The following is a 14497-nucleotide window of genomic DNA, read 5'->3' as shown; positions in this document are numbered from 1 at the left end:
GGAGTGGGGCTGGAGGGCAGAGAAGGTGTCAGGGGGATCAGAGGGGTGGAAGGTTGGATAAACTGGGCCAGGGAGGTGCACACTGGGGTGCCAGGTGGGAAATTGCATCCACAGGTCCATGGGAATGAAGAATATCCTGGTGTCCATCCCTGTGTGCTCAGACTGGGACTCCAGCCTGCAGCAGACTGGGTTCTAGCCAGAGCCTGACCTTTGCAGCCCCAATTAGCTGGGAGAGGAGATGTGCAGCTAATGAGCCCGTGAAGGGATTTATCTCAGCCCCAGGCACCGACTCTGACTGTAAATTCCTGGCACAGGCAGCAGCTCCCTATCGATCCCAGCAAGGCCGAGTGCTCCCCAGCATGAAAATCACAGGGAAATGGGATTTCTCCATCACATCCCAGGGAAATGGGATTTCTCCATGGGATTTCTCCATGAGATTTCTTTGCTGCTGTTTGGGTGCCTGTGAGACCTCCTCATGCCCAGTGTGGCCAAAAGCCACCTGCAAACAGTGGAGGTTATTGACAGCCAGAAATTGTCACCCCGTGGAGGGGGGTGTGACCTGTGATGGCAGCAAACTGGTTAGGGGGAAAAGAAGGGAAGGAATAGATCCTGAATTCCATAGGATTTCATTGGGAATTCTGGAGAACAGGGAGGAGAGAACCTGAGGGATGCACTGGAGACCCTGAGACCAAAGGGAAGAGAGCTGTTGATTTTTCCTGATACAGTTTGCAGGAATGAGGCACTGGGAAACACTCTGGGTACTTGCCCAGTTTAACTGGTTTTCCTGAAATAAACTGGTGCCAGAACATTCCAGAAGAGTCACAGGGAGGGAAGGGGGTCTCAGTCTCACAGCTGGGGACTGGGGGGGCTGCAGAGGATTTGGAGCCCAGTCCCCATCCCAGCCCCCCCAAATTCAGGAGCCTGGAATTGGTTCCTGCTCTGATTCCCCCTCCTTGCAGCCAGGCAGGGTTGGAGCTGCTCAGAGCGTGGGATGAGGAGGGGATAATTAGCCCTGAGCTTTCCTCTACCTGCAGGAGGCTGGAAGGAAATTCTGAGTCAGACCAAAACAACATTTAGAAAATGTAGCAGGCCCAGGCAGGATGATCAGTGGCTGGTAATGACAATTTATCTTGTCACATCTTGATACCTCCTGTTGTACTGTCCTCCCTGCCTGGTTTGCAGGGAAAGGGCAGCCTGTAAATCTCAGAGGCACTGGGAGATATTGTCCTTCTCACTTCACAGCCTGGAGAGGTGCCTTGAGCTGGAACCTGGCAGGCAGAGGCACAATTCCACCACAGAGCACCTTTGCTGTGCTGCAGGGAATTTGTCTCCATCCTCATTGAGCCCCAGCTCCACTCCTGCCAGAGAACAACTCCCACTGCCAGCAATTCCCCCTGCAGCCATTTTAAACAATCCTAGAGGCTGTGATTCTCTCCAGGCTGATCATCCCCATGCTGGCACACCCAGAGGAAATTCATCTTGCACCATGGCAGCCTGCGGGAACATAAAATATTCCTTCCCTTGGGAAATCCTGCAAGGGTACCAGAGAACTGGTACAAGGAAATGGTACTGGGAACTGGTGCTGGGAACTGGTACTGGGAACTGGAATTGGTACTGGGAACTGGAACTGGTGCTGGGAACTGGTACTGGAACTGGTACTGGTACTGGAAATGGTACTGGAACCAGTACTGGAACTGGAAACTGGCACTGGGAAGTGGAACTGGGAACTAGAACTGGTGCTGGGAACTGGTACTGGAACTGGAAATGGTACTGGGAACTGGTACTGGAACTAGTATTGGAACTGGTACTGGGTACTGGGAACTGGTATTGGGAACTGGAACTGGGACTGGGACTGGGAACAAGGATGAACAAAGCCCTGCAACCCACCTGGGAAGCAGAGTGAATTTCTTCCTATTCTGTAGACAAGATAAAGAACATTTTTAAAAGTTCCTGGGAGCTCAGGAAGGTGCCCAAGAAAGGAATAGAGCCCAGGAGTGGCAGCTCCCCGTGTCCAGGTTTAACTGGTAAATCCAGCAGGTTCAGTCAGCTCCAGGGGAGTTGTTTCCATGTTTTCCCCAGGAGATGCTGAGCCAGTCAGACAGAGGCACTGCTCTGCAGCAGCTTGAGCATCAGAGGAGAGAGGAGAGAGGTTTACAGGAGCGTGGCTTAATTCTGTCAGCTCAGAGCACACACATGTTCAGCTCTCACAGCCTGAGTAACTGATAAGAGCTCGTTTATTAATCCATGGTAACTCAATCTGCCCTCCCAACCCCAAGTGCTGAGCAGAGATGATGCCCTGAGGAGCTGGAGATCAATTTAAATTTCCAGAGCCTGGGTCCCTGACTCACTCCATAGTGCCAGTGCTCCTCAGAATAAGCAGGGAGAGGATTTTCTGTCACATCCCTGCTCCTTCCAGCAGTGCTGGCTGCCACATCCTGCTGTGCTGGAGCCATGGACAGGAGCTGTGCAGGAGGACACGTCTGACCAGCTCCCACCCCCTCCACCAGCACTGGGATGGATCCTCTGGGTGCTGGTGCTTCCATGCAGCCCCATCCAGGGCCCTTTGTGCTCATCCCTGGTGCTCCCTGCAGGAAAAGCTCCCTTGGAAGTGGCAGCTCCAACAGAGAGCTGAGGGTTGAACCAGACTGGAGGGATAAGGAAAACAAAGCCACTGACGTGGCCCAGGTGACACAGGCACAGAGGGGTGGGAGGCACACTGGTTAATGACTGCCTGGTTAATGGCCCACATGCAAATCCTGTGTGCTGCTCCTGCAGGGGCCTCAGCAACTCCCAGCACCCCTGGCCTGGCTCCAGCCCTCCCAGCTGCACCTCTCAGGGGTCTCCTGGAGAATCAGAGCCCTGCAAGGGGAGCTGGCAGCAGCCCAGCACTGCTGACACTCTGCCTCAGCAGCCCCCAAACGCTGCTGACCATGAACTCTTTAATTCTGGCACTGCAGGTTCTGCTGCTCAATAAAAGAAAAAAAAATAACCAACAAAAAAGCCATTTATGAGGGAACAGTCAATAAAGGGAGACTTTACAGCTGGTTAGGAGTGGTTGGAAACTGCACCCTCTGGAATGGTGAGGGGTCACTGTTTCAGGACGGCTGCAGTGTCCTGGAGCTGAGATCCCTCCTGCAAGGCTGAGACAGGGATTCTGACACCCTCAAACACCCCAGGCCATGCCCACAAAGCTGGAAAGTGGATATGATCACTCTTCCCTCCTGGCCTGCTGCAGCTCCTGGGGCTCAGTGCCCCCTGCTCTGCATCCCAGCAGTGCCAGCCCATCCAGAACCTGCTCTCAGCTCAGGAGCTGATGAGCCTGGGGGGGCAACAGGAGAGGGTGCTGGGGCCACCAAAACACCCTGGGGACAGCTGAGTGCTGCCACAGGAGTGAAAAAGGAGAGGACGACAGCTCAGATGAAATGTTTGCACTTTTATTGAGGCTCTGAGCAGTCACAAACGCACAGCCCCTCTGCTCCCCAGCACTGCTGTGTCCTGTGGCAGTGTCCCCTCGGGGAAGGTGACACCCTGATGCTCTCAGTGCTCTGAAGCATTGACAGAAGTGTCTCTTCCCCGGGTCTGTAGGGAACCTCAGCTCCTGGGAGCTGCTTTGCAGGATCAGTGGAGAGTGAAATGCCCAGGCTTGAGCTGCCGCGGGTGGCCAAGGTGCCTCCTGAGGATCCTCTGGAACAAATTCTTCCTGGCTGTCGCCACGGGGAGCTCCAGGGAGCTGCTCCTCGGACACTCCTTGCTCAGGAGCCTCCTGTCCCTCCTCCCTGCGTCCTGGCTTTCCAGAGCCTCTGTTTTTCGCGTGTCTCTGGCACATCTGGGCAGGGGAAGCCCTGCTGGGGCCGGGCTGCTTCCATCATCCTTGTGACTTGGCTGCCTGTGGTGCCTCTGGCTTCCTCCCATGCCGGAGTCTCCCTCAGCAGCAGGAATCCCGGGATGTCTGCAGCAGGGACCCGAGTGAAAGAACGCCTCCTCCCTGGTGACCTGCGGGCTCTGGCCCAGGGTGACAAAGCCGTACGGGGTGGTGACCTTGGGGAGGTGCGGCAGGGACAGAGCTGCCCAGGCGGTGGCGTCTGGCGTGGGGCAGGATGGGTTAAAAGAGGATGGGTCAAAAGAGGATGAGTTGAAAGAGGATGAGTTGAAAGAGGATGGGTTAGAGCCGAGCTCATCCCGCACCGCTGGGTCCCAGCTGCTCCTCCAAGCCGTCCCCTCCAGCTGTCCCCTCTCCTCCCCCGTCCCCTTGCCTGAGCGTCTCTGCTTCTTGCGGATATCCAGGGACGGGATAACAAACTGCGGGATGCGCTCGGGAGTCACCACGTGGGAGAAGACGTCTCTGGAGCCGCTGCCCTGGAGCGGACAGAGGGCCATGGTGGCCCCGAGGGCTGGCAGGGCAGCGCTGGCCGTTTATGCCCACAGCCACCCCCGGGTGGTGACGCGCGGTGACGGCGCCGCCAGGTCCCTGCCACGGCCCAGCGGCCCCCGGGACACGGGGGCGGGAGGATGGAGGGGACAGGCGAGGACACGGCGCTGCCAGAGCCACCCCCGGCTCTGTCACCCACGAGGGGGAGCGGGATGAGTCACCGGCCGTGGGCACCATCGGGGGCAGGGGCAGCGGGAGTGGCGGACAAGCGCTTCAGCTCTGTCCAGCAAAGCTCCCGCCGGGAAAAGCCCCAGGCCACGCCATCCCCGCAGGCAGCGGCAGCTTCAGCCAGCAAGCCCCGGGCCCTCCGGTGCCCCTGGGCAGGCTCCTTCCCGCAGCATCCCTGTGCTCCCATCCCGCTGGGCTGGGAGGGACGGGCTGTGGATGCCACGGGGCAGAGAGAGAGGCTTGTGAGAACTTCCAGGCAGTCGTAAGGATGAGATAAATTGTTAGTTAAACAGTCTGCGGGTGGTGTTTGTGAAAAACGCCAAGCACTCGTTTTTTTAAATTTTAAAAGTTTAATGGTAATAAAATGGTTATAAAAATAGGAATACAATTAGAGTGATAATAATTTGGACAATTTGGATTAGGACAATGTGAGACAATAGAAACAAAGAGTTATGGATGTCCGAGTACCTTTTTCTGGGCAGCACAAGCCCGAAAAAAGACCCACATTAACAGAGGATTAACCCTTAAAAACAATAACCTGTTGCATATTTATACACCTCATCCATGATGCATAAATTCCATTCAAACACAGGATTCTGTCTGGGCAGTGTCAACATCTTCCTCAAAAGCCTAATAGTGTCTTCAGGGCTGAGTGAGATGGGAAGAAGTTCGTTTCTCTGATAATGGAGCAATAAATTCTCTTTCTCTGAAAGATTCAGGTGTCCTGTGGCTGCTATCTCACTGTGAGTCCTTTCTTTAGAAAAAAAGTATCCTACATAGCAAAGCTTCTATTTTAACACTTTGTTATAACCTAAAACTACATTTACCACACTACTTAAGAGAATTAATACAGCATCACTTTCTAACACAACCCATATAATATTCATTTTAATATTTGCAAAAAGCCAATCATAAAACACGCATTTTTCACTGTGTTTTCCTACTTTGTCTTTCTGTTCTTCTCAAGGACAGTGTATGAGAAAGGTGGTTTTGTTAGTTAGCCAATCAAATAGAATCCATCCTATCACTCCATAAAAACCACACGGTTCTCTTGAATAAAGCCTTTGCTCTTTCTACAGTCCTGCCTCCCATCTGCTCCTGTGTCATTCTTGGGGCAAAAATGACAAGGAAGGACAGCCCCAGGCAGTGCCCAGGGCATGGGGAAGAGGCTTGGTGCCTCCCATAGGGAGGAGGATGATGAGGATGAAGCTGCTCTCTCAGCTGTGTGCCCCCCATAGGGAGGAGGATGATGAGGATGAAGCTGCTCTCTCAGCTTTGTGTCCCCCATAGGGAGGAGGATGATGAGGATGAAGCTGCTCTCTCAGCTGTGTGCCTCCTGCAGGAAGGAGGATGATGAGGATGAAGCTGCTCTCTCAGCTTGGTGCCTCCCATAGGAAGGAGGATGATGAGGATGAAGCTGCTCTCTCAGCTTTGTCCCTCCTGCAGGAAGGAGGATGATGAGGATGAAGCTGCTCTCTCAGCTTTGTGCCTCCTGCAGGAAGGAGGATGATGAGGATGAAGCTGCTCTCTCAGCTTTGTGCCCCCCATAGGGAGGAGGATGATGAGGATGAAGCTGCTCTCTCAGCTTTGTGCCTCCCATAGGGAGGAGGATGATGAGGATGAAGCTGCTCTCTCAGCTTTGTGTCTCCCATAGGGAGGAGGATGATGAGGATGAAGCTGCTCTCTCAGCTTTGTGCCCCCCATAGGGAGGAGGATGATGAGGATGAAGCTGCTCTCTCAGCTTTGTGCCTCCCATACGGAGGAGGATGATGAGGATGAAGCTGCTCTCTCAGCTTTGTCCCTCCTGCAGGAAGGAGGATGATGAGGATGAAGCTGCTCTCTCAGCTTTGTGCCTCCTGCAGGAAGGAGGATGATGAGGATGAAGCTGCTCTCTCAGCTTTGTGTCCCCCATCGGAAGGAGGATGATGAGGATGAAGCTGCTCTCTCAGCTTTGTCCCTCCTGCAGGAAGGAGGATGATGAGGATGAAGCTGCTCTCTCAGCTTTGTGCCTCCTGCAGGAAGGAGGATGATGAGGATGAAGCTGCTCTCTCAGCTTTGTGCCTCCCATAGGGAGGAGGATGATGAGGATGAAGCTGCTCTCTCAGCTTTGTGCCCCCCATAGGAGGGAGGATGATGAGGATGAAGCTGCTCTCTCAGCTTTGTGCCCCCCATCGGAAGGAGGATGATGAGGATGAAGCTGCTCTCTCAGCTTTGCCTTTCCCCTGTGCAGCAGGGCAGGGCAGGGCAGGGCTGGGAGGGGTTTTGTGTCTCTCTCCCCAGCTAAGGAAGCTCCTGCACTCTCAGGGCGGCTTTGGGGTGGATCTTGAGGGGAAAATGATGCAGACAGGAACAGCAGCTCTGTCTCTGTGCAGACACGGAGCAGAGGGGCCTCCCCTCACCTGGGATCAGATTCTCCCACCCCTGGGGGGCTCAGCAGGGCAGGCTCTGTCTCTCATCACCTTCAGCTCTTTGCATCCACACAGAGCAAGGGGAGAGATTTCAAATCAAGCTGCAGGAGGAGACCTCAAACTGAGGGAAAACGAGCCCCTAATGGGAGCCCTTAACTGAGGCCCCAGTGCTGATGGCAGGGAGCCCCCACCGCTGCCCCTCCAATTAGCAGAGCCAGGAGCTCATCAGGGCAACGAGCAGCACATGGGGCAGGGCCCATAAGTACCCTGAAGGCTCCAGAGGGGTTAAGCCAGGCTTGTGTCCAGTCTGGGCTCTATGGAGCAGCCCCCAGAGCAGGTCTGGGCCCTGCCCAAGGGGTGGCTCATGCTGGGGGCACTCTCAGGGCTGGGCTGGAGGCTCTGACCTTTCCCTTTCTCCCTCTCCAGATGAGGCCCCTCACCAGCAGGGATTCCCTCTCCAGTAGGCTCCTGGAGCAGATCCTTCAGCTCAGCTTGGTCAAGTACCCAGTGAGTGATGCTGGGGCTGGGGAGGGGGTGGCTAAAACCTCAACACTGGCAGTTTCTGGGGTTTTTCTGCCAGATAACTTAATTTCTTTCAGTTTTTTCACATTACTAGATGTTGGGAAGAAATTGTTCCCTGTGAGGGTGGGCAGGCCCTGGATCCCTGGCAGTGCCCAAGGCCAGGCTGGACAGGGCTGGGAGCAGCCTGGGACAGTGGGAGGTGTCCCTGCCAAGATAAGGTGTGGAATATGTGCTCCTTAAGGTCCCTTCCAACCCAAACAATTCCATTATTTTTTTTCTGCTTTCTTCCTTATCCAAACTTTTTCTCCTTGGCCTTGCCTTGCTTCCCTTCAGCTGTTGGTACCTGCAGCATTCCCATTTCTCTCCCTCTCTGGGCCAGAAGAAATGGGGGAGTTTTGGGAATGAGGTACCACCCAACAGGTTCTGGCTGAAGCTGGTCCCAGTTTCAGGACAGAGCAGAGTTTAAGGCTTTAAACACCTGGAAGTTCTCCCATGTGCTGATGGACCTCTCTTTGCAGCTGAAGCTCCTTCAGAAAGCCTCTGTCTGGACTGGATTGGTGCTCCCTGTGGGGTCCATCAGGAGCAGGCTCTGCCCCCCATCCCTAACCCTGGCCAGGAAGCACCGGGGGAAGTTCCTGCACCTGCTGCTCTCCCTGACCCCCACCAGCATCCAGAACCTCCTGGGCCACCTCCCAACCGACTGGGGCCACAGCAACATGGCCAAGGGTAAGAGCTGGGGCCTCCTGGGACACCTGGAGGCTTTGCAGCATGGAATTCCTGAGGAGCGCTGTGTTAGTTCTGGGTGGTGATTGTGAATCCCTGCAGAGATCCAGGAGGCTCCCATCAACCCAGCCAGCAAGAGGAAGAGGGATGATGTGGCTCTGGAGCAGCAGGAGTCCTGGTTTGTGGTGCTGGAGAGGGATTTGCCAGAGGATGACCCTGAAGATATCTCGTATGAGGTGAGGTCTTGTGGCTGCTGAGCAATTCCGAGGTGGTTTGGGCTCTCTGTGGGTCTGGGAGTGTTCCTGTGGAGGAGCCTGCAGAGGTTTCCTTCCCTGTTGTGGTGTTTGAGGGTTCCTGGGATGAGGGAAGAGATGAGAATCTTGACTCCATGTTTCAGAAGGCTGATTTATTATTTTATTATATATATTATATTAAAAGGAGGTATTAAAACTATACTAAAGAATAGGAGAAAGGATTTCATCAGAAGGCTAGAAAAGGAATGAATAATAAAATCTTGTGACTGCTCACAGCTTTGACACAGGTGGCTGTCATTGGTTATCAAGTAAAAACAATTCACATGCTGGGTAAACAATTCTCCAAATCACATTACAAAGCAGCAAATCGTGGAGAAGCTGAAGCTTCTTAGGGGAAAAGATCCTGGCAAAAGGATTTTTCATAGGAGATGTCAGTGGCACCCCATTCCCTCTTGGAGGGCACAGGGTGTCCAAGGAGTGCTGAGCATCACCCCAGCACCATCTGAGAGCTGGGGGCGCCCCACTCTCCCCTGGGGGTTCCCTTTGGTTGATGTCCCTGCAAGGCAGCACCTCTGTCACCCTTGGCTGTGGCTCCCAGGGCTGCTGTGTCCTTCCCCAGGCTGTTCCTTCCTCAGAGCCCCCCTTTGCCTCTTTCCTGCCAGCCCTCAGAGCTGGAGTCAGACAGTGAGGAGTACCAGACCCAAAATGACACCGACCTGGAGCTGGAGGAGCAGGGTGGGGTCACAGTGCTGGACCCCACAGCTGACCAGGTGAGTCTTCCTGCTCCATTCCTGGGCACAGCACCAGTCCTGCCCTGCAGGGATTCACCTCAGGAGGCAGCCTGGGCTTGCTCTGCTCTGAATTCCATGAATTCCTTATGGATTTTTGCTGCTCTGACCCTGTCCCTGTGCCACACAACCCCCAGGGCTCTGTGTTGCCCCCAGAGCTGGGAGCAGAGGATCCAGATGTGGCCCGTGGTGGAGATGCTCCAGATGTGGCCCGTGGTGATGCCCAGGAGCCACGAGGGGATGGCAGCAGTGAGCAGGAGACTGACGCAGCCTGTGACACCAGCTCATCCCAGGATGGGGTAAGGACCCTGGGGACAATGCCACTGTGGGGCAGGGGAGGTGTCACAAGTCCCCTGGATGTCCCCAAGGCTCTGAGCCTTTGTCACAGAGCTCTGCTGCCGAGGGAAGGGGTTGGAGGGGCTCCAGTCCCTGTGCAGGGACACAGCCCCAGTGCCCAGGTGTTGGTGGGGTGGTGCTGGCTGTGCCCAGTGTGTGACAGCAGTGCCAGGTGCCAACTCCTGGCACCTCTGACCCAGATTGCCACAAGCCTTTTGTGACTCCCTGCCCTGGGTGTTTTGCAGCAGAAAATGGGAGGATTTGTGGGAATTCTTCACCACAAACAGCTTCCCTCTCCCCGCTCTGGTCCCAAAGCACTGCTGGGTGCTCTCCTCATTCCCAGGGAGCTGCTGCTGCCCTGGCAAGTGGAGGCTGGGGGTTGCTTTGTCCCCAGTGTCAGTGAGGGCAGGCTGTGCTATGCAGGAAATCTCCTGTTTTCCAGGAAAACCAGGAAGCCTGACTTGTGCACCTGGACCTTCTGGGGCTGCAGAGTGCCTGATTCCCTGGGACAGCTGTGTCCCTGAGGAAGATGTCCAGTTAAATGCTGTGTTCATGTTGTTTGTGTCCTTTTTTCTGAAGCTCATAATAAAATCACCCTATTTTTTCACATGAACTGGGCTCTCCTGGCTGTCAGTACCTGGAGCTGGCATTATGGGCTGTGGGGCTTTCCAGGGGCGCCTTTCCCTCTGATCCCTGCTGGGAAGGGGAATGGCTCTGGGAATGCTGGAATGTGATGGGAGGGCAGAACTGAAGGTGCAGAGTGAGGCTGGGCAACCCTGGGGCTTTCCATGGGGCATCCCCTGAGCTTGGACACCCAGGCTGCTCCCTGGTGCCCCCAGGGAATCTCCCTCTCTTCTGGCATCCCCAAGAACACTGGAATAAACAAGGAATTCCACACAGAGGCTGTGTTTTGTAGTGAGCACTGTGAGGTTTTCAGTTTGTATTTTGTCTGCTTTACCTGGGAGCTGTGCACAGAACTTCTCCCTCTACATGGAGCCTGGGAGCCTTCCTCTCAGGAAATAGGGATTTTTGGGGGCTGGGATCAGGAAGTGTCTGAATGTGACCCAGAGCTCTGGAGAGACCTGAGGTTGCCCAGTGCTGGAGCTATTGCCTGGATCAAGTCCCAAAATCTGAGGCTGCAAAGAGCAGCAAGTCCTGTCACTGTGATATTTTCTGAAAAATCTCTTTGCCCAGGATCGTCTCCTGAGAAGCCTCAGAGAAAAATGAAAACAATAATTACCTGATTTGCTTCTCCTGTGTTTTGCTGCTTTGGAATGTGTTTGAACATTGTTTACCAACAGGTGATTGTTTCATTGGTTTCATGTGAATTGTTTTTACTTAATGACCAATCATGGTCCAGCTCTATTGAGGCTCTGGAAAGAGTCATGAGTTTCTCATTATTATCTTTTAGCCTTCTGTCTGTATCCTTTCTCTATCCTTTAGTATAGTTTAGTATAGCATTCTTTATTATAGATCATAAAATAATAAATTAGCCTGCTAAGACCATGGAGTCAGATTCATCATTCCTCCCTTCCATGAGGGTCCCCAAAAATATCACAAAACTCCCAAATGTGGGTGAGGGAACAGGAACAGCTCAGGGCTTGGATCCCTTGCTCAGGGCATGCCTGGAGGCTGTGTCTGGGACTTGTGTGGGAATCCACTGGGCTGACAATGCTCCAAGTGCTAAAATAAACTGTGGCACCCTCCAGCAGCGATGTGGGGCTGAGCCCTTGGTTTGGTTTAACCAGGGTGGGCCAGGCCAGCTTAGAAATGCTTGTGATTGGATTGTAATAATACCAATAGAGCCAGACAGGACATGCCTGAGCTTGTCTGGCCCTTGCTGCTGAACCAAATAGCAGCAACTGTGCTGTTTCACCTCAGAGACACTTTTGGCTGCCTGGGTGTGTGGTGTTTCACCCACAGACACTTTTGGCTGCCTGGGTGTGTGGTGTTTCACCCCACAGACACTTTTGGCTGCCTGGGTGTGTGGTGTTTCACCCCACAGACACTTTGGGCTGCCTGGGTGCTGCAGTTGGGCATTGCAGACAAGTCCAGGCCTGCAGGAGCTCTGGTGGTGCTGGGATGGAGCTTCCCCCCATAACAGGGGCTGCTCCTGGGGTTTCCCTCTGCTGGAGAAGCTTTAAGGTGATGGTGAAGGAAAGGAGTCAGTTCTGATGGAGGGTTTGGATCCAGAGCTTTATTCTGGCCTCTGAATGCAGCACCAGCTCCAACAGAACTCCCTGAGCCCGTGGCTGCTGCTCCTTTAACCCCGGGGAGAGGGGCAGGGAAGGGGCAGGGAGGCACCAAGCAGGGACAGGAGGGGAGGGACAAAGGGACAAAGGACACCTGGATGGCCCAGTGCCCCCCAGGGGTAGAGGGCATCCTTTGAATCTGCCCAATCCCTTCTGGAATGCCAGGACTGACAGACAGTGCTGGGAGGGGAAGGGAGAGGTGACTGACACACCTGGCAGGGAATTATCAGGGGAGGGACCCGAGGTTCTGAGGTACACTCTGAAATCACAACACAACAATCCCCTTTGTCTCCTGGCTCCCAATGTCCAGCTCTCCCAGGCTCTCCAAGGACGTGGAACAAACACCATCTGACTGCCAGAGCTGGAGCAGAGGTGACCTCTTCTCTGAAAGTGCTGACTGAGGCAGGACCTGCCTGCATTGTCACCTTTGTCACGCTGTGTCCCCACCCCGGGGAGGGCCAGGCAAGGGCTGAATCAGCAAATGGAAAGGGGCTGGTTGGTCCCCTCCGTGCCAACACCTCCACTCAGCTGGTTTTTTCCAAGGACACGAGTTTTGGAGTCTGAAAAATGCCAATCACTTGTTTTTAAAATTTTAAAAGTTTAATAGTAATAAAATGGTGATAAAAATAGTAATACAATTAGAGCAATAATAATTTGGACAAATTGAATTAGGACAATATGAGACAATAAATACAAAGAGTTATGGATGTCCAGGTACCTTTTTCTGGGCAGCACAAGCCCGAAAAAGGACCCATGTTAACAGAGGATTAACCCTTAAAAACAAAGCCTGTTGCATATTCATACACCTCATCCATGATGCATAAATTCCATTCAAACACAGGATTCTGTCTGGTCATCCCCAACTTCCTCCAAATCCTAACAGGGCCTTTGAGGCAGGAAAAAGTTCATTTCTCCTGATAATGGGGCAATAAATTCTCTTTCTCTGAAAGATTCAGGTGTCCTGTTGCTGCTATCTCACTGCAAGTCCTTTCTTTAAAAAAAGTATCCTACATAGCATCGTCTTTATTTTAAAATTTTTTATAATCTAAAACTATATTTAACACTCTACTTAAGAGAATTAACATAGGGTTACTTTCTAACACAACACATATAATATTCATTTTAATATTTGCAAAAAGCCAATCATAAAAGACGCATTTTTCACATGGAGAGATGATTCCTACTCCTGGATGTGGCCTGGGGGGCACTGGCTGCTTGCTGCAGTGTTGCTGCTGAGGTCCAGGGGGAAAAGGAGGAGATGAAAGGCAGTGCTGAGGAGCAGGAAAGAGCTGCAGTGTCCCTGGGGAAGCCACGAGGAGTGGGAGAGGAGGGAGCTGTGTAGGGAGAGCTGGAGTTACAAAAAGAGCTGGAACTTCGGTGTCGGGGTGTTCAGAAGAACAGGCTTGAGATGGGAAAGGCTTTGGAAGGTTTGGTCTCTGAAGCAAAGAGTAAAAGCCAGTCTGGAGGGATCCTGAAAGATCAGAAGGGATGGGAACATTGATTTTTGGGTGAAAGGGTCAGGAGAGCTCCTGCTCATCAATGGGCTGAGCCCATGTGGCCACACTGAGCCCCCCACTCCTGACCAAACACTGCCAGGAGATCAAACCAGGAGATCAATTGTGTTAGAGCTACAGCCCTTCCTGCTGGGGATGGGAACAGAGGGGTTGGGGCTTCCCTGTGCTGGGAGGGCACTCCAGGACTGTCCCTTTGGGAACACCCAGGTGATCTTTCACTCCCTGAGCCCCCGAACCAGTTTGAGAAAACCTGGCTTGGTTTGTAAAGATCCAGTGGCCTTTGCCCATGTGGAAACAAGGGGCTGTAAATGCATGCCCTGTTCAGAGAACATAACTTTATCTGCTTTTATTTATTCATTCAGGCTGTTGATGCTCAAAGCTCAAGAATCACACTGGCTCCTTCCCCTGAAGTTGCTAATCCCTGTGGAGTGCCTGGGAATGACAGGAGTGTGATACCTCAGGAGAATTTCAACAGGAATTTCATGCAAATGTTGTGATTTCTTCTGCACAAGATGATAAGGTTCACCTTTCCTGTCCAGGTTTTTGGTTTTGTTTTTTTTGGGTTTTATTCCCTAAAAGAAAAGCCTCCCTTTACCTCAGGGTGTCATTTTCTGGGGATGGGTTTTGTCATTTGTTATGCTGTTAAACTCCCCACTGATCCATTGTCAAACTCTTGTCTCGAGATCACAACCATGACAAACTGCAACAGCCTTCACGGCTCTTGTCAAAATCCATCTGGACTTTTCACGCTGAAATTGAGCGTTCCAAAGACTGACTTTGTTCCTAGAAAGACAAAAAAAAGCAAGGAAAACTTCTTGGTTCTGCAATGGAGGAGCATGTCAGGTAATGGATCCTGTCTTGATTACATTGATACTGTAAATAAGAGGTTTTTAAAATTCCAGCTGGATCTCTCTCTTCCAAGGCAGCAGAGCTCTCTGGAGAGGCAGGAGGGGATAATTCCCCGTGTTTTTAAGGATGTGTCAGATGTTTCCATGAACTTTGCAGGCCTGATCCTCGTGCTGGTTCCAGATCACTGTGGGATGTGGAAACCCAGGGCACAGGGAATATTCCTTTGTCTGCTCTGGGGTGCCCTGACCCCAGGG

At 52.9% G+C, this 14497-nt stretch overlaps 1 long non-coding RNA gene across 1 annotated transcript; it reads left to right on the top strand.

Moving 5' to 3' along the window:
* Positions 1 to 8176: 8176 nt before the first annotated feature.
* Positions 8177 to 9220, top strand: LOC129131377 (uncharacterized). The gene is made up of 3 exons (XR_008535639.2): positions 8177 to 8253; positions 8353 to 8486; positions 9167 to 9220. It is a non-coding gene; the product is annotated as an uncharacterized LOC129131377 (long non-coding RNA).
* The last annotated feature ends 5277 nt before the right edge of the window (positions 9221 to 14497 follow it).

This window comes from Agelaius phoeniceus, chromosome 29, assembly GCF_051311805.1.
Source record: "Agelaius phoeniceus isolate bAgePho1 chromosome 29, bAgePho1.hap1, whole genome shotgun sequence".
NCBI classification, from domain to species: domain Eukaryota; kingdom Metazoa; phylum Chordata; class Aves; order Passeriformes; family Icteridae; genus Agelaius; species Agelaius phoeniceus.
The sequence above is the reverse complement of the archived record's forward strand: the minus strand, read 5'-3'. Positions and strand labels throughout refer to the sequence as shown.